The 24,039-nt window shown below is 40.0% G+C and overlaps 1 long non-coding RNA gene across 4 annotated transcripts in view; it reads left to right on the top strand.

Moving 5' to 3' along the window:
* Positions 1-24,039, top strand: part of LOC111927824 (uncharacterized) — a 201,906-nt gene that overhangs the window by 172,865 nt on the left and 5,002 nt on the right. The gene's annotated exons all lie outside the window — the stretch shown is intronic.

The following is a 24,039-nucleotide window of genomic DNA, read 5'->3' as shown; positions in this document are numbered from 1 at the left end:
TGCTGCCCTTCAGGACCTTGGGTACAAGCTAGTTTGATGGAGAACAGCACTGCATGTCTTTTGGTTTGTGCATTGCCTTTTAGCAAGTCCCTCCCTGAGTCCAGAGTGTGAAGAATCTGCAACAGAACTTATGCAATTACTGTCCTTCTTGTCTTTGCCTCTGTGGGTGCAGATCAGTCTCTGACATCATGGATAATATTAAAAAAGCAGCAAGCAGTTATCACAGGAAGCAGATTTTGCTCAGCAGCTTGCAAACTTGTCATTAGGTCCTGCCTTTCTGCCTTCCAAATGCGTGCTCCACTGTCATTTTGTTCCTTCTTAAGAAATAATTAAACAGCTCAGGTCTCCTTGCCAACTGACCAGTCAAAGCCAGGGAATCTGGGTATCCTGAATGACAGTGGAGCTTCATAACAATCTTAGAAGAAAAAAAATTTCTTTCTCACTGAAGGAAGGAGGTTCAGATTTGTTTTATACTCTTTCAGTATTATTGATTATGAATCTTCTGGAGGCATCATCTAGGTTTTAAATCAGCATGAAAAAATAACTGTTTTGTTGGTTGGTAAGTGGCAGTTGTCATGTGGCCAATCTCTGAACCTCAGCTGATCGAATCCAGCAGGAATTGTCCTTGAGTTGTCAGGCTTTATGAGCTGGCACACTGCCTCCTCCTTTACAGCAGATTCTAATTCTACCAGCACTGCAGCAGTCGAATACTCACTCAAAGTGATGACATTTTGTTGTTAGTAAGGAAGTCCTTCTTTGCCCTGTGAAGGAAGGGGCTTGTGGTGGTGACACTGCTGCCTAAACTTTGGAAAAGACTTCTGTCATCCTGAAATTCCATCATCAGGGCTGGTCCTCATGGGCTTGCATGGTCATGTCCTGTCACTCCAACTTCCCATTCTGAGCTGAGAAACAGGACTGCAGCCCCTCAAGTGAAATTCCTTCTGAAGAAACCTTTAGGTTTTCTTCTCTAATACTCCTCCTTTCTTCCAGCCCATATTGGTTGGACAATGAGGTGTCTCACTTGGAACCATCTGGCTGTGCAGCTGCAAATCTGGATACAGCAGTCTCTGCACTCAACAACTGCAGAGGCAGTGTTCATTTGCAGCCATGCTGTCTGACAATGGGAAATTAGTGGGGTTTTTCCAGAAGATAAATGAAGATTTTTATGCTAGCAGATGAAATGGAAAATTCTGCTGGCTTGATCTCAAATCCCAGATTTCCTTACTCTTGATCTTCCATATAGGTCCACAAAACATTTTTAAATATTAATTAGGTGTGATTCCAAGGCACTGCAGTCAGTGGACTGTGTACTTTGGGGTAAAAAAAACCAAACCAGTTTGGTGTGGTTTAAAGATGAGATGCAGAGACAAGCTTTAAAGACAAAAAATAAGAGGAAACCAGTTCTGTGGTTATTGATGTAGTAGAGTAACATTACATTACATACAAGCAAGAAAAACACTTTCAAGTGTGCAAATTGAGTAAATCCAATATTTCTGCAAAGCTCTTGCTCCTCCACTTGCTCTGTGATACACTTTACCTTACTCTTAATTACCTTATATTCCTCCTCATTTTAATTACCTTTTCCATGTTTGTTTACAAGTTGCAAAATTCAGAGATTCCCCAGGCCATAGTTTTAAGAAGAAAACATGTTTTTATATTGAATAAAATATAGCATGATGAGGAGGGTAATGTGACTCCAGGATCTTCTTCAAACCTCTCAGTTCAGGTTTGTAGTAAGCCTTGGTACACTCTGGCTGGGCTTTTATAAAATGGGTGAATGACAAAAAAGGGTGTGTGGGGTGGTTGAACTCTTGTGGGGGGAATGTCCTGCAGTGGCATTTAGACAGCTGGAATAAGACATGCCTGCCCCTGCACCTGGTCGTGCCCTGTTCTTTTCACTTTGGCAGAGTACCACCTTGGGCTGTGGGAGCTTCCAGCAGTGTTCAAGTCCAGTTCAAGGGACTAGGAAAAGTCTTCCAAATTGAGCTCCTCTCAGTAAATCCTGGTCTACTTTCAGGCAAATCAAGATGAAAAAAGATCTTCCTTGCTTGGTCCCTCAGTGTGGTTGCTTTGACTCACTATCCCATCCTTGTCACAGAGGCAAATTCTTGTCTCTGGTGTTGGGAAGTCTCCCTGTTCCCAATGACCTCAGGGTTCAGCTCTGCTGTAGAAGTGAGATGCTGCAATTCAGCTGTGTGATTGCATCTTTCAGCTGCCCAAAACAGTGGCCTCTTGACCCACCTGTTTAGCAGAACTGCAGGAATCCCAGGGCAACAGCAGCTCCCACTGAATTTCAGAAAGCTGCAACCAACACCTCACATGGCTCTGCTAGCTCTATAATAAGTGGTACCATGGCATAATCCCACTCTTCAGGCAGGACTTACAAAGGGGGACTAGTGCAGGGGTACTGAATGAGTTAACAAATGCTCATGGAATAGTTTTTCGGAATGAGGTGGGGAAATTCTCTAGGTAGGGTAAGAAAGTTGTTGTTTTGTGTCCCAGCCAAATGTCCCAGCCAAAGCTGTGAGAAAGAAAAGAATAATCTTTCTCTCACTGATGCATAGTAACCTCCCTTTGCAGGGATGGGGCTTGTGCAGTGGCAGTGTCTAGTTGGTGTGGATTACTCAGGAGAGCGTGTATTGTGCAAGCATCAAATTTCAGCAGCGCTGGATTTTGTTTGGGAATTTTTTTCTGTGCAGCATAACAGCCATGTTAAATTGATTTGTGTGAGCCATGGAAGCTGTTCAATGAGAAGGAGGCCGATTGTTCATCAGTCTGTTCTTCTCCTGTCCCTGTGTGCATCCAGGGAATCTCAGACCTCCCGATAATCCCAGAAACACATTCACGTGGTGTGGTATGATTTGTGTTTGATGCACAAAATGGTGTGCATTGTAATCTTCCTTATATGTGTACTCAAGAGGCCAAGCCTCATTTTTGTTTGGTTTGTCCCTGAGTGCTGTTGAATGGACTTATTGTGCAAAATAAGCATGAGTGTCAATCTCTGGTTTTTCACCTCAGAAAATAATAGTACTTCCTTGAGGCCAACTCCCTCAACTCTCAGGGCTGTAATACTGCTGAATGGGTAGGCATGGAGTGGGTTTGGGGAGCAAGCTGCTCTGCATAGGTGAGATCATGATGTGAGGCCCAGACAAGCTGAACTAAACACAGCTTGGAATTTGCTGTCAGTGTTAAATGTCCTTCCTGGAAAACAGCTGACTTATTTTCCTTTCCTTCAAATTTTCTTCACCTTTTTTCAGTCCTATATGGCAAATCTACATCTGTGTGAGGTGCCAGACTAGCATCTGTACTAGCTGCCAGAAATTCCCCTCTAGGAGAAACAAAGCAAACCCACCCATGCCCAGCACAGTCACTATTGTGCTATTAGAGTCAGCCTAGATTTGATGCCAGTTGATAGTAAGAGGTGTTGTATGACTCCTAAATGTTTCTTGATAACACTGAGTACAGGAGGGACAGACATTTTACTGCTAATATTTAGTATTGAAATTTGGATAACATGAAGCTACTTTCCTAAACAAAGTTAACTCAGAAAAATGGTTAATGTTAATGGACAAATATAAGTTAAGAATGTGATAATTTAGGAATTTGTTTGCTCTAAAGTTTATAAGCCAGACATCATAGCTAGACAGCATTGTGTGTTCTGTGCTTAGTTAGCTGTATTTGTAGGGGAAGGTCTGTTACATCTGTTCTCAATAGTGCCTCAGATTTTTTTAGGAATAAGAACACTGTGGAAAAACCACCAACCTACTTCAGACATTAAACACAGAAGTAATTTGCTTCATTACCCTGGAATTCTTCTAGAGAAGATCTGCATGTCTTTTGATTCACTACTCTATCTTTATTTATCAGCGTCGTTCCCCAAGACACGCTGTCAGTATTCCTGTGAAAATGTCCTCTAATGCATTGGGAAGCATTAGCACCTACTAATCTCTTCTAAATTGCTCTTTTCTGCTTTTGATTGCTGAAATGTGATAAAGTAAATAAAATTGCAGGCTTTTCTTGCTTCTCTTGTGTTTCATGGATATTGTTATTATTTACTGTCTTTATAAATAAACGCAGGCCAGCACATTCACACACACACAATTGAAAGTGTCAGCTCCAGTCGCTTGCTGTTGCAAGCTATAACATATCAAGCACCACCATCAATGTAGTGACTGTTTTCTAATGGATAAGACACTGAACAGTTTCTTCTTTTGCTCTCTGTCACTGTAGCAGTGATTGGCTCTTCTGCAATCAAATTGTCCTAATATCTGAGAAACCACTGCTAATGTTCAGCCCAATGGCTAGTTCATACTGTTTTTCACTCTTTCATCAGCTTTTATTTTTTTCCCTTCAGATAACATCCCAGCTGTCTATTAGTCTAAACACCTCATCTTCAATCTCTTTCTCTTTTAAGATGTGCACTTCTGAATGGTTGTGCCAGCACTTTTCTGCCCTGTTCTGGTATGTGAATCTGTGTCTTAAATGTTGAAGACATTATCATGTACGGTTTTTGAAAGAAAGCCCTTGTAAAATGGCATAAATACTTTTCTATCTACAGAAAATACATTGATTGATGCCTCCTAGCATTACATTTGTCTCTTTCATAGCTGAATCTTACAGACCATTCATTCTCCACCTTAGTAATTTCTTATTGATGAGCTCTTGGCTTCTCACAGCAGTTTTTGCAGTTAGTTCCCAAGGGCAGAATCACAATATTTTTTTGTTTGTGCGGGACTCATGTCAAATTTCTATTGTTCTTGTCACCAAAGAAATCCATTTCTTTTGGGGTAGGTATTGCAATCCTCTTATATTGGCAATGACACTGCACATCACTGACTCTCATTAGCCCAGTTGTTCATGCCAAGGTTATTAAAGAAAACACTAAACTAGTTTATCCTTGAAAAACTCCGGTAGCCAAGCTCCCTGCTGTCTGAGATTCTTCACCTTAGTACTTATTGTTGCTGTTTTTCCTTTGCATAGCTGCCTAACCACTAGCTTTCTAAACTGACATATCGTTTCCACTGGAAATGCTTTACTCAAATCTACCTCTATAAGACTGACTGAATTTCTGTTGTCATTGTCTAAAATACAGATTATTTTACTTTGTCAATCTAGAGAACTCTTCAAATTTTAGCCGATTTTGCATTTAGTTCTGTGTCACTCATTACCCATCCTTTCAAAATTTGTTCCAAATTCTTCCATACTCCTGAGGTAAAACTTACAGGACTGTATCAATTAATATTATTTTCCTATTCTTAATGAAGGCATTACATATGCTGTTCTCCAGTCAAATGACGTGACTTCTACCTGTATAGATTATTTTAAAAATACTTCCTACAGTGCTATAGCAGACAATTATTTCTATGATGTATCATTATAATGGAGCTGTGAAAATGAAGGGTGTAGTTCTGTCTAGCTTTATTTTCTGAAAGAAACCTCTAATCGTGGTAAGGTGAGAGAGCTCGGTCGTGTGCAATATATGTGAGAAATTCTCTTCTGTTTATTTTTACTTAGCCTTTAGTCTTCTATAATGTATGCATGAGTTTTCATTTCACTGGCTGTTTACAAAAACAGATCTTCTTGGAATAAGAATGGAAACAAAATGAATAATACAGTGGTTTCAGTTAAAAAAGAAAAAAGTCAAACATTGTCATTTTATACGAGAAAGGAAAATGACTTTGGTATCTCACTTCTCACCAGCTGAGTTGGTAATAGCAATTGAGAAGCACTGAAATAATGTTCTTAAAGGGCTGTTCTCATTTTGATAGGGTTGTTTTTTCCTTGCACTTTAACAGTTTTTGAGCATTCATCAACTATCTTGATTGTGACTTGACATGGCAGTACATGTTATAACCATTTTATAGTATTTTATTAACGTAGGGTGTATGATGATAAATTATGCCAGCTGTGTATTCATTCACAAATTGTGGTCAGCAGAATGTAGTCCCCATGTCAATCTAATTTAATGATTTTGATGGGAATTCTATTTTTTTTCTTTTATGTTCTTCTTTATTGCTTGATGATGAACCTAACTTAGAAAAGCAGAATGCCATCTTCTGAATTGAGATTAGGCACAGCATTTAGACAAGACCTGTTCTTTTTAAGAAAAACCTGTGAATTCTCTAATAAAATTCTCTAATAAGTGTTGGGGAGCACTGCATGACATTAATTTTTTCATAGTGCTGCTGCTTTGGTTTCCCATGGTATTAGGTAGGGAATTGCTGCTCAGGAACAAACAAGGAACAGAGGAAGTGTAGTTCTGAGTCACTGGGAGTCCATCCGTGAAGGTGTTTAGTAATATGCTGACATCAGGGAAGTTACTGCCAGATGGTCCAACTATGGACCAAAGAATATTCTTTGGTTTCAGTCCATCTTCCATTTTTGTTTTCATTTTGCTGCATATGGATTTCTCAGATGATGGGGTATGTTTAAGAGGCAGTCAGACTTATTTCAGCTGAACTGTGCACGTGGATTATAGTAAGCAAAATTTGGTCCATTTTGTTTCAACTTATTGTGTCTTGTAGAACTGTCCTTCAGCCAGAAAATTTCCACATTTCAAAAATGTCCAGATCAGCATGTGGATGCTTTTTCCTTTTTCAGAGCTTTGAAGAAGGGTAGGAAAAGAAAATGGTTATCATCAAAATTACATTGTGTGATTGACTCTGTAATAACAAACATATCTAAGAGAAACACATAAATTTTGTGTAGAAATTCAGTGAAAAAATTATGATTTGTAATAACTTCTAGGACCCAAATTTTGCATTGATGGCAAATTAAAAATAAAAGAAAAAAGTTTATTGGCTTTGTTGCTAGCTAACAATGCAGAATTCATACACATATTTAATACATTTTTAAATAGAAGGGGCAGTTTGATAAATATGTGGCCCAGTATTGCAATCACACACAGAATGGACAGCTGTACTATCATTTCCCCATCAGTAATGCAGGGTTTGCATTCATATCAGACACAAATGTAAATGTCTTTACGTTTTCCCTTTGCTTAGATATAAAATGATTTAGGTAATGGATTATTTATTGCACTATGCCTTGTGGCTGTGCAGCTCATTTAATTTTGTACATTGCCTACCATTTTCTATAGTAGGTATGAAGATCATATAGTGTAGAAAGCTGTCATTTAATAAAATTTTTGAATGTTTGACAAGGTGTTTTGTCTTTCCCCATCTCAGTTTAAATATTTGCATGGCTTTGCAGCTAAGTGTTGATGTGAACATGCAGCTTCTCGTCTGTTGGGTCTTGTACCTGATGAAGAATAAAATTAAAAAATTATGTAAAACTTTTTAAAATTATTTTTAAAAGATTTTTGGAAGATTTCTAATTCTCTGAAGGCAGCCCCCAAATATTGATGATTTTATTGCCCCTCAGAGGTGACCAGTCAATACCTGTTTCTTGGCTGGATCTCATGCTTCATTTATGGATAATCACAATACTATTATCTAATAATAAGCAAAATGGAGATGAATTGTCTGTAGACCTTGCAGCCTTTGTGTAAACCTTTGGAAAAATTTTAATGTACAAGGAAGGGTTAGCACTGAGCAACCCAAAAATGTACTGTACTCTTGCAGACTGGCAAGTACCTAGTGGTCTAGATAATGTCATAATGTGATGTTGACTTTTCCTTGCTTGTCTTGGGACCAAAAAGCTGACAATGGGTTGTAATTCCTTTTGGTACTATAATACATTGTTACTAAAATCTGCAAAGTATAATTGAGCTTTGTTGAATGCAGAGTTAACTTACCCTCCTATATTAATCTTTCTCTGCAGGTGTTTTTTCATATTAGTTACAGGACAGTCAAATTTTTCTAAATGACCTGACATAAGATCATAGATTTCATTCAGACTCAATTTTCAAATCTCAATTTTTCTTAATAGCAAACAAAGAAACAAAAACCCCCAACCAACCAAAAACCCCCAAAATTCCAGTTGTGCTTTCAAAACACTCAGGGGAGTTGATTTCATGTCTGCTTAGCCTTTTAAAGGCAGTGTGGCAAGTTGTCCTTTTCCCCAAATCCCAACTTCTTTGGTTCTGCACCTGCTGGTTGGCAGCTGAAACTTATGCTTTTCTGACTTGTGAAACCTCAGGAGCCTGAATTCACAGAATTTCAGTGCTGCAGTTCCCACACTTCTCAGCTATGGAGTAGTCTAGCAGCACTGATTTACTTGAAAGGAAATCCTGAAAATCCTGTTTGGTAGGAAACACAATTAATTTAAATTTTTATTTCTTTAGGGAACAACTGTTCCCTAGGTATGTTCTAAAGGTTGGTACTGTTTGTGTAGTAGACACATGAGAATTGCTGCCCAGCTATGCTCTGGAGTCCTATAGATGACTTTTGGAAATCCCATGCTGAAATCTCAGTTTTGTATAGGTGGATTTCTCCGGCTGCATTCAAAAAGGATCAAAAGTAGGAAGCAGTTATTGCCAAGTTTTCTGTGGCAAGGAGAAAATCATGTATTGATGAGCTAAATTTGAACTTTTGCTTCATTTTACCATTTGTGATCATTATTATTGCCTACACTAGAATAATTCTCAGTTTGGCCAATGCTGCAGCTATTACATTCCATCTGTTGGAGAGATGCAAATATAAATAGGCAGAAAAATACCATCCCAGCTTAATCCATGTATTCTGGCAACAAGACAAAAATTGCCACTTTTCAGTATAAGAAACTTTACTTGGAAAAAAATGTTCTCTCTCTCTGCTTATCTTGGGTGACTTCATGTCTACTCATAGTACATCTGTTCAGTGCCTCAGAAGAAGCAAGGGTGATGGGTGGTGCAGTGCAGAGAAGGCCCTTGTGCCTACTGATGCATGAGGTGTATCAAACAAGCCTCCACTGATTTTACTAATGCAGTGGTGCAAGCAGTGGGAACTGCCTAAGGCCCTTTCTGTTCCTTTGGAGTAATGGTAACATTTGGTGGGGTAATGGCAACAGTGGTACTATTGATGCAGTAGCAAAAAAATAGGGGGGAGATGACAGCCAGATAAGGTTGCTGCTTACTAAGCAAAATAGGGAAAGACAGCAAGTGCCTTGTGTACTGTTTTTCCAGTTTGCTAACTGCAGCACTTCAAGCCTCATGGCCATGTGAATAAAATGGTAGCATCAATTTGGAGGATGTTTTAGAAAATACACCTTCAACGTTCATCATAAATGCTGAGGGGACAAGTTCCACATCCCTTCACTTCCATGTATCCCTCCTTTCACTGTTCTTGCTTACAAATTCTCTAATTCCTCTCTGCTCTCCCTCTTTGAGCAAGGTATCACACTTCCATTGTTCCTTCTAAGCCTTTCTGAGAAGGACATTGTATTCTCTTCCTACGGCTGTTGGTGATGTGCCTTAAATCTTCTTTACAATGTTGCTCTACCTGTTGGAAAGCAAAGCATTGGCTGTGCATATAATGCAGCCTTGTTTGAAGTGGTAATTAAATAAGAAGCAGTATATTGGAAGGCAGGGTTGCCAAGTGCCTAGGATGGGAGTGGAAGTTTTAATACATTTGTGGTCTTCTCCCACATTTCTTGTAGGAAAGTCGAAGGCATGGGAAATCTACCATTTGGAAAGATGTTCTAAACAAAGCGCTGGTTTAAAGTGAAGCTCCTGTTTGCAGGCTTTTGCAAAAATTAAAACCCTCAAAAGCTGCTCTCACATCAGTTTCCAGTGAAGCTCATATTGGATTATTTCTGGTTTCCAGTTTCTTTGACAGCTCATCACCAGTCCCGCCTCCACCTCACACAATTTTAAGATCCTGTTCAATAAGCAGAACAAGTATAAACATGGTTCTGTGCTCCAGTTATCCTGGCCCAGGGTGGGGGAAGAGAGGAGGAAAGGTGTAGAGAAAACTTGGAAAGGCAAAGCAGCATGTTCAGTGGGGAGTTTCAACAGCACAGATCACGTTTTCCTTTAAATTTCAAGTGTTGTCCTGACTTTGAAATTCTTTACTCTCTGGTCTCTTCTGGCTAGCCCTAGGTCCTTTTCATTTTTCTCTTCCTAGCCTACGTTCCACTCCCTCCACAAGCACTGCTGACTCTGCTCCTTCCTGTTTCTCCCTTGCCTACGCTCTCCGAGTATCACTGGCTCCATGCCTCACTCAGCCAGGATAGTGTCATGAATACTGCATACTGTTCAAATGTGCATGTCTGATGTGCAAAGTTCTAAATTAAATGCTTCTGTAGATAGAAACTGTGGGGGGAATATCACAAATCAGAGTCAAGAAAATTGCTGTGTTTTCTAGAGAGAGAAAACACATTGAAAATAGTCATTTGTAAATGACACATATGCCTAGTGAGTGAATCATATGCAGTGTTCTAAAAACCAGGATTTATCATAAAAATCGTTTAAAAATAGGGACTTCAAGTTTGTGTTTAATCCCTATCTCCAGGGCAGTTCAGCTGTACCTCAAACATTGCTACTAATGTTTATCTAACCTTTTCAGAGGGATTTCTGTTATGATAATTAAGCAAGCATATTAAATTTGCTGGTGGTTTGTTTTATCCCCAAACAGAGAAGATATTTTATTTCTTCCTCTTTGCAGCAGCACCTCATATACATGTTATATATATATTAGCTGATTTTTCAGTATCTCTCTCAGATGGAGCATCTCTCATTCTTTCAGCATTTACTCAAACAGTCTTTTATCCAGACATTGCTCATCCTTGTTTTCTAATTCTAAGTGGTGTACAGTCGGTGGATTTTTTGAAATGTAGAATACTAAACTGAACAAACTACTTTGGGGGAGGTTTGTTAGCTCTTAATGTTGTAATGTTTAGGAGGTTTACTGTCTTGTCCTACAGTGTGAGAGTGTTAATTGATATTTGTTTTCTGAGCCATTCTAACCCTCCAGGTTGTCTTCTGTCTCCTGACTGGTCATCCAGTATTTGTGCAGTTGATTGTTGTGACCTTCAGCTCACTGACTAGTGAAGTACAGCACTTAGTGTTTGTCTTAACTGAGGCCCTCCTATTTATTTCAGACCACTTTTCCATTTTCTTACATTTGTTTGGGAATTTTTTACCTGATCTCCATCAGTTTTTGCCCTTTTCAACTTTCCTTGTCTGTACACACAGCAAGTGTATTACATCACCCAAGGCATTAGTGAAATGACTGCTCCCTGTGAGTTTTAGCAAGACAACGAGTGATTATCCTTCAAACGCAGTTTTCGAACTAGGAATGTGAATGCTTTATGTTACTCACATTTCCTTTGGTTCACTATGGGAGGGCTGCATGACATAGGTCAGGGCACATTGATATTAGAACATTGATAGTTCTAATAATGCCACAGGAGTATGGATTGTTGTCATTTGTGTTGACTGCTACTGATCATCTTGCTATCTTCTCCATGTCAGTAGAATAACAAATCTCTGTTGTTCTCTATCCTTGCCAGCAATTAGAGTTAGTTGCCCTGAAATCTGAATCTCTGGGTTCTCCTTTTCCTACATTGTGTATCTGCCTTTCCCCAGTCTCTAAGTATCTCTCTTCCTAAAGTTCTTGATGACTTTTCTTGGAAATTTATCTACAAGGGTGTTGTCATTGCTTATATCAGGCTGACACTTCTTACTTATGCTTTCTTGTAATTGCTTGCTCTTAGGTGTCAGATACTATACAAGAAATTGTCAGCTTTTCAATTAATAGATTGTTTTTAATTACTGTTACTGCCCCCTCATATTTAGCAAAGCTGCTCTTTAATAGCTTTTTGAGAAGAGACTGTTGTTTTTTTCATATGTTTGTGGCGTGCCTTTTCTATTTCATCCTGGAGACTTGGGGCTGGGTTCAGACCTAACCTCAATGTCTCGGTGTCTTTGGCTGTCAGGAGATGTGATCTTCAGTCAGAATAAGGCAAGGGCATTTAAACTGTCTTAAGGTAAATCATCCTAACTGTGCCCCAGGCCACATTTAGGAGGTGAAGCCATCTTTGCTTTTTGCCCTTCAAGGCAAGCTCAGCAGATATCTGGCTCATCTGGGAAATGAGCTCACTGAGTTTACATGAAATACTTCATTCACTTAACTTTTCTCCCCTTTGAATGTAGCACTTCTTTACAGTGCCTTTTACAAAGTTATCTTTCTTCCCTTTCACCACACATTATGGGTGAAAATCTTGCCTGACTGAAATCAGTACAAGGTTTGGTTAGGTCAGAAATTTGAGCCTAGAATTTAAAGTACAATCATACTGTGCAAGCCTTAATTATTGTTCTCATTTTACTAAGCTCACTTGTTCTCTCTAATGACTCTTCAGGCAAAACTAAGTAAAGAATAAGGAAAGCAGTGTGTGTAATCTTGATTTTGCACAGACAAAACCAACGTTACAAGCTAATTTTTATATTTTCGGAACAAGGCCAAGTTCTCTGCAACTATTTCATTACATGTTAAATAAATCTGGATAAAGAATGGATCTGTGTCTCAGTGAACAATCTCAGGAAATATGAATTGAATTGATGACCTTGACACTGGTATAACCTTCTCATGTTTTCTCTTTTCCATCCACAAAATGAGCATAATGATACTGACATTTCTTTAAAGCCTTTGGAGATCTTTGGCTGAGAATTTTTGGCTATATTCTGTAAGTGACACTTCTTTACAGAAAGCCTTTCAAGCTTCTATTAAATATATATATATATATATATATATTTAGCTTTTTCTGCTGGCACTTGCAGACTTCAATGTTGCTAGAGCTGTGAGACTTTCCCAAAAATGAGTCATGAGAAATGGGCTTTTTCTTTTGCAGCCCTTGCTCGTGCAGCTGAGCTAGAGAAGATTGGTATTTTTGCTTTGCAGCAGAAACACACACCAGTTTTGATGCTTGCAGGGAACAAGTGCGACAGTTCTCCTGCAGTTGGAAAGGGAAGCCTGTATAGGACTCTCCTCTTAGATCGTTTTTCTTTTTGGAGTCCCAGTAGAGAGCTAAGTGTCTTTTAGAATGTATTTAAATTAATGAAGGGATTAAAGGATGTTGGTGCTTAAAAATAGCACAGGGCTGTTCTTAATGACATAGAATAATGGTTCAGAAGGGAGCAGCTCTGACTACACCATTACGTAAGAAACAAGGAGAAAAGAAATCAAGTTTGCTTGAAGACCCAAAGTCCTGGATTTGTAGGAGAGGAAGATAAAGAATCTGAGAAATCTTGTTACATTGTGGCAGTTTCTGGTAGATTTTGAAAGTGAAGATTTTCTAATTATCAGGAGGCTGTAGGAGGGGAGGGGGTTGGGTGGTATTTTGTTTGTTAAACAGCTAAGGATTTCAAATGAGAGAAGTAACTGTTACATAATATTTAGCACAGAAACATCCCAAGGTTTCTGTGAGAATCCCCTCGGCATGGAGTCAAGCAGGAATAAAGCACTTAATGTTTCTGTGTTTCTTAAAATGACTTTTTCAACACACTGAATGGTTCTGGTATCTCAGGGGAACAGTTTAGGCCAGACTTGACAGTGGAGTTGCATCATGGGCTGCTGTCCCAATGGAGATGGGAATAAGCAGACAACTTCCATTAGAGACCACCGCTGAGATTACAGCAGCTTGTTGGAAGTGCTGTTTGCATTCCAAAGAGTAATTGCACATCACTAGAACACGTCCCTCTCCATCACATGGTAGAAAAAGTCGATATTGGCTTGGCAGGGAAAGGGAAGGGAATTGTTTGATGCAAGTAGGAAAAGCTTAAGGCCCATATTTCTATTCCATGGCCTATTCTCTCTCCTTCCTTGCGGAAGCCTTGAAGAGCTCGTACACTTCTGGTCTTAATGATTTACAACCTTATGTTTTCCAAGTTTTGAATTCAGACTGCTATTTTTGTTTTGGGTTTGGTTTTTTTTGTGTGTGTGTTTTGGTTTTTTGGGGTTTATTTGTTTGGTTTTGTTTGTTTTGTTTTTTTGGGGTTTTTTTTGGTTGGTTGGATTTTTGTTTGGTTTTTTTTGGTTTTGTGGTTTTTTGGTTTTGATTTTTTGTTTGGTTGGTTGGTTTTTTTTTTAGTGTACTTTCAAGCCAAGGTTCTCCAAAATTCAGCTGCTTGCTTGGGTGAAAGCATTTCACTGCCTATTAAATTTTGCTGTGAAGCAACATTTCCCCGACAATCTGATTTTTCTTGATTTCCTCCTGTAAATATTTTAACCAAGATTTCCTGGTTTCATATTTTCAAATACAAGTAGATTGTTTTTTTGTAAGCTGTTCTTATGTCTTCTTCATTTTAGGTCTGTTGGACTCTTTGGATGTCTGCCCTGTGAATCCTTTTATTTATTTTCCCACATCAAGGTGATTGGCACTGAATGCATAGTCCTAAAATGATCCTTTCCTATGTACATCTTCTGCTTATGCCTCTGCTTGTGCAGCCTAATCTTTCATTTGGTAATTTGTTGCCAAAGTGTTTGTCAAATTTGTTTTACAAATACCTTTTGCAGGTCATTGCTGAAAGTTTTCTGCCTTACTCTGGTGCCAAAATGCAAGTTAGCTAATTTAAGCTCTTGAAACACATTAGCATATGTGATAGAAATCATAGAAATTATTGAAAAGCTTATTGGGTAGTGGAAAGCTTTCAGGTTAACTGTTTTGCATTCAAAGGTGATTGCAAGGAAAGGAAGGTGGGAAGAGAAGAGTATCTGGATAATAATAATAATAATCTCTGTACCTAAGGAAAACCTATTGTAGCTGTGACTGCTGTAATGAGCCTTGAGGCCACTGGCAGCTGGCATCTTTCAGCTCCTCTGCCTTGCCCTGGAAGGCTGGACCACCATGAAGCAGCTACAAGATGAGTAGTAGTAGAGTGCAAAAGCTATTTTAAAGCTGCAGCTGCCTTTTCCACCCCATCTTTGCCAAGTACTTTGTGGTGAGAGCTAATGATGAGCATTGCTGCCTCCCTGAGTGCTCCCCTTTAGGAGGGCACAGGTCTCAGCTCGATAGCAGCTCACACCCCCTTTGTAACTGCAGGAGCGCTGCTCATCTTCATTGCAGCTGGTGTTCACTTGGCTGCTTCTGTACAAGGGTGAATGATCCTGCACAATACAATATGTCTCTTTTCTTAATAGCTTTCTCATACATTTGCTTATGGTTTTCAAGTTGTATCTTCTTTATAGCTGTAGCTGAGACTGCTGCCTTCTCTAAGTGCTGGTGTGGGATTTGCTTTACTCTAAGGCATTAGGGTTATTTTGCCAGTCTGTGTTTCCTTAGCCTAGTCCTCAAGGCATTTTCCAGTAAGAACAGTAGTGAGAAAAAATATAAAGGGGACTTACAAGAAAGATTGAGAGAGGCTTTTTACTAAGGTTTGTAGTGACAAGGAGAAATGGTTTTAAAGTAAAAAAGAGTAGAATTAGATATGACATAAAGAAGAAATTTTTTTATGACTGGAGTGGTCAGACACTGAAACAGGTAGCCCAGTGAAGTTGTGGATGTAGCTTTGTTGGAAATGTTCAAAGTCAGGTTGGATAGGGCTTTGAGCAACCTGATTTAATGAAAGATGTCCCTACCTATCACAGGGGTGTTGGACAAGACTAAATTTAAAGGTCCTTTCCAACCCACATCATTTCATGGTTCAGTCCTGAATATAATTTGGCCTATTTGACAGGCATCTGGATGTTGAGAGTCATGTCTGTTCTTTCTTCAGTGGTGTAATGTTTAATGTCCTGCTGAAGTTATCTGAATTCAGTTCTTTTTTTCTCAGCCCAGCAAGACCTGGGATAAAACTGTTTTCTTCCTGGGTACTAATGCTTGATTCAGCTGTACAGGTTCTCACTGCCTCTTTTGTCAGCCTAGGAGGATGCACATGGGAAGTACTTGTTGCACCTTGGCTTTTTGTCATATGCTTGTGTTCAAATGCTTTGTGCTGTGTTTGCTTAGCTAGAAGAAAGAATTTCAATTCCAAGCCATTGGACAGAGTGTGTTCTGCTATCCAAACTTCCTTTTACCGAGCTGCATTTCTCTCCTTGATGGCATATAGATTTACCTTACTCCGTTGAGTAAGGCCCAGCTTTCTGCCCAATTATGTGTCTCAGTGTCTTTCAGTTTCACATCTGAAGCAGAGCTCAGATGTTCCTCCATGCTGGGATCAAGTTCTGTAACTGCAGGTTCTTGCTCTGCATTTCCTTTGGGCTCATGATGAGCAGACATGGGGCAGCTACACCTGGAGGTGAAACAAGAGTGGTCCGCGGCAGATGTTGGAACACCTTCTGAACTGCATGTGGGGCTTCTGCTCCTCCAGCAGCCTCCTGCTTTTCCCTGCAGCATCATGGCAATGAGCAGGGCTGAGCACAGAGGTGGATTTGAAAGTTTAGTTTATGGATGCTTGATTTTTCTCCTCTGCAGCAGGTGGTGTTGAGGGTGCACAGACTATGGTGTCTTGAGCATAGGTGTCTCTGAAGTGTTCTTTCTTTCTTTCCCTACCAGCAGCACATAGCTGAGGGTTCAGTGTGTGCTAATTGCCTAGACATGAACAATTAAGTTGGGGCAAAACATCTGATTGCTTCTCTAAGGAAAGCAGTCCAGTCTGGTCCAGTGTTACATCCCAGCTGTTTACTGGAATGGTTAACCTGGTCAGAGGATGTGGCTTATAAACTGGCCTGACTGATCCCTGTTACCAGAGGGGTTTAATCATCTAAATGAGGTCTGGGTGTCAGGTGAGGATGGGAATAAGTGGGACAGGAGATGTAGGAATGGCAGGAGTTGAGATGAGTGCAGCACCTCTGCTTTCCCTGACATTTTTTGAGATACCAGCCTGACTCAGTGCCTCCTGAGGTTTTAGCATCTCATCAGGATGCTGGGAGAGGCAGCTCTGACTTGCTCCTGGCCACTTGCTCCTGGCCACTTGCTTCCCCTGTGCTGGCAGCTAACTGACCCCCTTGAGCCAGCTCAGCTCCCTAAACCTCCTGAAAATTAACTGGTTTTAAATGTGAGTTCTCCAGCTGTCTCAGCAGATCAACTCACCACTGGAGCCAGTTCCACAGGGCAGCAGGGAGTCTCTCGCAGGAGCAAGGCTCAGACTGACCACTGTCCTGTGAAGCAATCACCTTCCCTAGCTCCTTCCCTCAGGCTGAGGTTTGGTGCTTGACCATTGCCTTTAGACTGCTTCTAAACCTAAGAAAACAATAATTCACTGATTTAACTGCACCTAGTGTAGAGAAAGCTCCAGCAGAAACAAAAAAAAGCTGCTTTGACATTCCTGCTGTGTTTCTGACAGAATAGTTACTGTATTTTTAAGAAGCACCTTAGCATGCACATGGCTGTATAATTTACAAATTGCATATATCTAGCCCAGAACACTGCATTTTTTTTTTTTTGTTCAGACACAGTGATGCATTTTTGTACTACTTTGTTAGAGTATGAATTTTCAGTCTGAAAAATAATGTCATTATCCCAATTTCCATTGCCAGAGGTTGGTCATACAGCAGAAGTCAATGCTGCAGCTCATACCAACAATTCAGCTTTTATGCAATAATAATTATAATAAAAAATTTGTATTTATTTACTGGCCAATTATCCAATTTTTTAAGGTTGGTCTTCACTGAAAGATAAAATGAAGAGAAATGCAAAAGTAAAATTAGGTCATTAATGTACTCTTTGCTTCTAGCTTTCACTTCATTTGATTGTAAATTGTTTGCAGTAAAATTGCAAATTAGTAGCTTGGATAAAGTACTGTGAATTCCTTCAACATCAGATTTAAATGAGGAAGAATTGGGCCTCTAACCTTCATGGAGTATAACTGTAGCTGGATGCATTCCTAGGGGCTTATTATCCATTCCTCCATATTATTTGCTTGAACTCTCAATTGCTCACTGTTCAATGCACATTGGGATGCTGGGAAATGCCTAAGAAGATGTGAGGTGGAAACCTTGGCAGTGGGATGCTCTTGCTACCAAACACAGGTGTCAGAGGATGTGCCACATCCCACAGCAGGCTTCCAAACAGGAATGGCTCTCAGAAAACCACGTTGCTTTCCAAGAGTAGTGCAAAATTTATATCCTGAGCTGGCAGGGAGGCAGGGGTTACACTGAAAATAGGTTTTCCATGTTTTGTAAGAAGAACAGGTTGAAATAGCCATCCCCCCTGGAAAGGAAAAAATACCGCATGAACTTCACAGTTAGTTGTCTCCAGCCTCTTAGCAAGGACAGGAGAAGGGTCCTAAAATGTAGGCAAGGTAAATTTCAGTTTAGCATGAGATATTATTACTTTATTTTATGACTAGGGTAATTTTTTGCTGTTTTTCACACAGCTACTCATTGCCTGTGAAGCAATGTCTTTTGTTTCACCTTTACTGCTTTTACCAAAAGCCAAAGTGATAAGAAGAAGAATGTTTATGGGCAATATCCTGATCTTTTAGAGAACAGCCATGGAGAGAGAGAGAGATTGAGATCCTTTTATAGAGAGGGTCTGTTGGGTAAGTGGTGGCTGTGGCCAGCCTGGAGGGAAAGGTTAGTGGCTGGAGGGCCATCTGTGTGTGCTCCTGCTGGCCAGGTGTTTGGGAACAGGATGCTACTGTGATGCAGAAAATTTAAGCTCTGGTTTGTGTGCATAAATAACTGGACTCAGGTACTAATTAGAGATAATTTGTCTGGAAAGTCAAAGATTAAAGGAACTCTTGTTTTGCTGTCACAACAATTTTGTCTGCAATGTGCTGTCTGATAAATCAGATTGCATAATGGGGGTGTCACGGGGATTTTTGGATTTTCCAAGAGCAAATCAGAATATGCTAATATTAGACCCAAGGATTTTTTTTCTTCTCTGGTGCACTCATTGTGTCCATGGGAGAGCTTCTGCAGCCTTTCCTGCCTTTGCCTGCTATGTGGTGGCTCCCATTAGTGCAAGGTACTCGTCTGGTTGTCAGTGGGAAAGGCTTCTGCACCTCAGGCATTCAAGATACAATGTTTGTCACGTGTCCTGCTTTTTGAACTTTGAACCACTGTCTAATTCTAACTTATTTTTTCTGATCCAGTGATCCTTCAGCCTGGAGAGGATGAGCAGGAACACTCATCTGTTGTCAGCCTGGTTCAAGCCATGGGGGAAGTACAGTGGTTGCTGTTCTGCTCTGTTTGTAAAACAACAAGCAAGAGCAAAATGCTTGGATAGAACAAGCAAAAATAAAAAAAAACCCCCAAAAAACCAAGTGTGTAGCAAATCGTATTTACCCTTCTCACTGAGTCAATGCAGCCATACACTCTGTGAGTATGATATACACAGTTTGGGCTGTGTAGTGAGCAGGAATACATTTACAAGGGGAGGAGGTTACCTGTGATTATTAATAGTATTGTTAAAGCAAAATGAAACGCGGAGATAAATGATTCAGGGATCTGGGTTTGTGTTTCGTTGGTTTGGGTTGTTGTTGTTGTGTGGGTTTTAGTTGGTTGGTTTTGCTGCTTTTTGTTCTGCAAAGATGAGGATGTCTTATCCATGACTTTGTTGCTCTGGACATTGTGTCCTTCTTAATAGCTGCTTATCCTTTTGAGTTGTGTTGGTTTAAGACAATGCAGAAGCCAAATCTCAGATAATTGCTGGATGTCTGGGGCTTTTTTCCAGTGGGATATATTGTGTCACTAGAACAGTAAAATCCCAGCAGCACCAGGATATTGTACCTGGTCCACAGTCACATCCTACGCTGGCTCCGGAGCTTTTATTGCTTACGCTGTCAGTTCATATTAAGAATTAGTGAGCAATGTGCACTAGATTGTTTTAGACATGGTTTCTATATTATTCCTAACATCCCCTGACAGACCATGGTATCCCAGCTGTGTTGTGTTGGTAGTACTGGAAGGAATATCCACCACCGTTGTGGAGTTTGGAGTTTGTTTGCAGCCTCAAATTCTTATTTATTATATGGAGCTTTATAAAATGGGCATCTCTCAGGATGATCAGTTTCTGTCCAGAGGTGAATCTTTTAAAAGTTTGTTAACAGAAGTGACTTGCAAATACTGCACAGATTTAGAAAATCATGTATTACCTACAATTCATAATAAGGAGCCTTTTCAAAATTACTTTCACACACTAGATTTCCTTAGGATCAAGAAAACAATTTTAAAATAAAATATTATATTCTGTCTGCAGAAGAGGTAATGCTTGATGAGCATTGAATTAGACAATGCTTGTTGCTCAGCTGTTTGTGAAATTAGTGTTAGACCAGTCTGTCTCATGCTTTAAGAGAGCATGATCCTGCTGTTGGACCATTTGAATTATTTATGGACCATGGATAGACAAACATTAGATGCAGAAAAATAAATTATTTTTTCTGGGTGCTCTATATTTGCTTCTTATCTGTCTTATGTATCTCCTGAATATCTTGTATGTACAGAGAGGTGTGAAAAAGACTCCAGCTCGCCAACTCAGATCTTGGAATGAGGGAAGAGAGGAGAGCTGTCTCTGACAGTTCAAAGCAGAGATGTTCATGAATGGAGAAAGATGAGGAAGATAAAAAATCTGGAAAATAGGGACATGAATGGTAAAACATGAAAAGAAAAACATAGGGAACAGGACAAAGGAGGAAAGGAAACATAAGGAAATTGAAGTGCGACTGTCAAAAAAAAGAGAAAATAAGAGGTGTAAATAGCAGAAAACAGAAAAATTATGTAGTTGTCAAGCCTTTTTTTAAATATGTAAAGCTCAGAGTATTCCAAGATGAGAATGTGTATATATAGAAATGAATATGTAGTTTGAGCCTTTTTAAATTTAGGCTGAAGTATTGAATTTTTTTAATCAAATTGGAGACTTATGGGCTTAGTGGAGCCATATCCCATTTACAAGATGAAGACATTAGTGGTATCTCACATAAAGCATTCCTCCTCCTCCTCCTTATTGCTCCTCTGCTCCAGGTTGTCCCTATTGTGCCATATGGCCAGCAGTGATAAAAAGTGAGGCCTCAAGAGCTGATTCTGCTCAGAAGTGACTGCCCATAAGCAGGTGAATCCACACATACCAGTTTCCGGGTTTGAAATCTAAAGCTGTGTGTGAGACTGAAGGATGGATACAAGGAACATCATGTTACTGTGTTGTTTTGCATGAAATTGGAGTATTTGAATTGTTGCACTAGTCAGCAGAATCATAAAGAGCATCCAGTGTGTGCTAAGTGGGCAATAGAAACACCAGCAGAAAAACGTTTCTATAAAACTTGTTTATTTGGGAAAATGTGGATGTTAGTTAATTGAAACGTTCACTTCTGTCTATTGAGAACTGACAGGAGGAATACCAAAAAGCAGCAAACTGTCTGAAGAAACAGTTTTTGAGCCCTATCTAGTCTGCCGCTTTTGAGTTCTTCCTTACTCCAAACTATAATGTGAACATTTAAAATCAGCTCTGAAATGTATCAGGAAACTTAAAATGGCAGTTTGAAAAGAGAGGGGAACGTAGCCATCAAATTTTCTGTATATCAGGGTAAAGGAAATAAGTTTTATAATCTTTGTATATCTGTAAAGCTGTGGTACTGCTAGAAATTTCATTTCAAACTAAGGAGCTCAAAATGAAATTCCAGTTTAGGAAGAGCAGTACTGCTCAGTTTACCAGTGATATTTACAGGCATAATCTGAATCCTTCTGTCCCTTAGAAATCATCAATCCTCCTGAAGGTGTGAGTATGTTCTCGCACTGTCAGATTTGAATATTCAATCTAGAGAATGAACTTGAGTTTAAATGCAACTCCTTTGGCAATGGAAACTGCCTTTGAAGTTTTTGGATCTTCTACATTCCACGTTTCCTGTTTTAAATTAAAAGAACAAAGCACTCTCAAATAACGCACTGCAAGCAGCCTGCGAAACCTGCATCTCAGACATGAGGAACCAGACACAAAGGAGGAGGTCTGGGGGCATTCCATTCATCTTCCCATCAAACAATCTGCCCCAGGTAAGAGCAGTTCAGGTGAGGCAGAGCAAACAGGGTTGGTCATATCCTCAATTACAGGGCAGCCCAGCTAACGGCTTCATTAAAAATCTTACTCCTGTGCTTTGTTGGTGACAACGATGAAATAGCCCACAGTAGCTGTTGTATGATGTAAAATTATGATCTCTTGGAAAGCCTCCCCACTCCACCCTGCCCCTCAAAAGCCCCAAGGTGTTGTGATCTGCCTTTCTCTGAATTCCATAGGTCACTTCTGATCCAGCTTGGATAGACCTTCCATGTTTTCTCACTGTCCTTCGACCATGACCTCTCCCAACTTCCAGGAGGCAACACTTACGATCCTGCTTCAACTGTGAAGCTTCTTAGGATGTGCCTATTTTTCAGGCATGCCTGGAAAACTAAGCAGTTGATCTCAACTTGAAATTTTCCTAATTGTACCAGGTTTAGAACAGTTTTTTCAGCCTAGACTCAAATGATCCCTAGCTGGGGATCATTTTAGCGACACTGATGGTGAACCTCTCACTCTGGGATGAACGATGTCTTCTCATCTCCATGCACTGCACCTTGGAGCATTCAGTGTTAGACTCGAGGTTGTGCTGTTCCTGTGCATTAAGTGGCAAAATGTACAGGGTAGATTCCAGCAGCACAGAGGACAAGAAGCTCAGCTTAACTTTCACCAAAAGTATTGCTACTACCTAAGTTTGGACAAAATCAGCTTGTCAGCAGAGATCAGGGAGTTGAGGCTGTATCTAAGTGAGGCAGAGGTGAGGACAAAGGAGAGCTGAGGAATGAATGTCTTTGGCCAAGACTCAGTCTGTAATTTAGAACCACTGCTGAATTGGCAACCGCTCTGATTAATGATTTCTGCCATCTCTAGTTCTTGGGGAGATTCTGTCCTAGCTCAGTTATGATTTTATAGGACTCTCCTGTCCCAGATGGGCTAGAGCAATGCAGTGTACATGGGCATAAAGCCATTGGTTCTTAGGCAACTGCAGTCTCACAGAATGCTGCAGCATTCCCCCTCAGCAGCTCGTGCTCCTGGTAGCACAATGCACCATTTCTTCACCCTGAAGTACCGCTGCAGCTGCTGGGCCAGTGGGCAACTTGAACAGGGAGCAAGAGCCTGGACTGGCTGCTGACATTTGGTGATAACTGGTTTGTCAGACTCTGTCTCAGAAAGAACCTGGAACAGCTTTTATGTAAAAACGTCTGTTGTATTTATAAACTTGCACTAATGCTTGAAGAGGTGTTTGAAAAATTGTATACGCCATTTTTAGATGAAGTTTGGAAATCCTGGTGTTTATCAAATAGTCCATATACTTCGTGTATAATGATAAACATCAAGTATCATCGTAAAATGCTAATCACCATTCCACAGCATGTGTACCTGCACAGTGACAGGGATCAAGATTCAGTGGTTCAAAGGCTTGGATATTACCCTTTAAGTAATAGTTTGTCAGAGTGACCATTCATTACTGGCAAGTTTTTCTTTATTATTATTACTATTATAATTATTTCTCTCCTCTGTACAATGGCACAACTTCACTGTTTCTTTTTCTGAATGATCAGGTGTTGATTTACTCGTAGAAGATTTTAACCAGACTGATTGTAAGAGATTTGTGTTTCTTTTTACCGGATTCCATAATCTGATCCTAAGAACCTCTCCATAGGAATGCTGGAAGAGTTGAAGCCATCTGAGGTTTTTGCTTTGGAAAAGTATTTTAAGTGCTATCAGGTGGATTCTGGATGGGAGCTGGTTCTGATTACAAGTGAGGAGCCAGGGGTGCTGTGGGAGAGGATCTGTTGATGGTTATGTCCACGCCAGCAATTAGTGCAGCGCAGCAGGAGCAGGACAGTGATGCTAATTACAAAAAGCTGGTCCAGAGGACCTAATGTCCATATGAATATATTTTTGAGGTGTTGGACTATTTCTGGTTTGGTCCCACATGCTCCTCCAGTGGCTTGAGTGCCTGGAGTGTTCTTCTGGAGAGCTGCTCCAGATTTAGTTACACCCTGAAGGAATCCTGTTAGTGGTCTCCAAGGCAGCACTGTGTTCTATTGGGAAAGCTGCTGATCTGAACTGCAAATTGGTGTAGGCACAGCTGTTAAATGTCTGGTCCTATCTCTTGAATAAGTAAATTGAGACCACAGGAACAGGCTCTTGGAGGAAGAGACAATACTAATTCTAACTTACTGTTGGATAAAATCAAGGTCCATTAAAAATATTACATTAAAAAAAAAA

The sequence above is a fragment of the Cyanistes caeruleus genome, chromosome 5, assembly GCF_971803275.1.
Source record: "Cyanistes caeruleus chromosome 5, bCyaCae1.hap1.1, whole genome shotgun sequence".
NCBI lineage: Eukaryota > Metazoa > Chordata > Aves > Passeriformes > Paridae > Cyanistes > Cyanistes caeruleus.
This window is presented reverse-complemented; position numbering and strand designations above follow the sequence as displayed.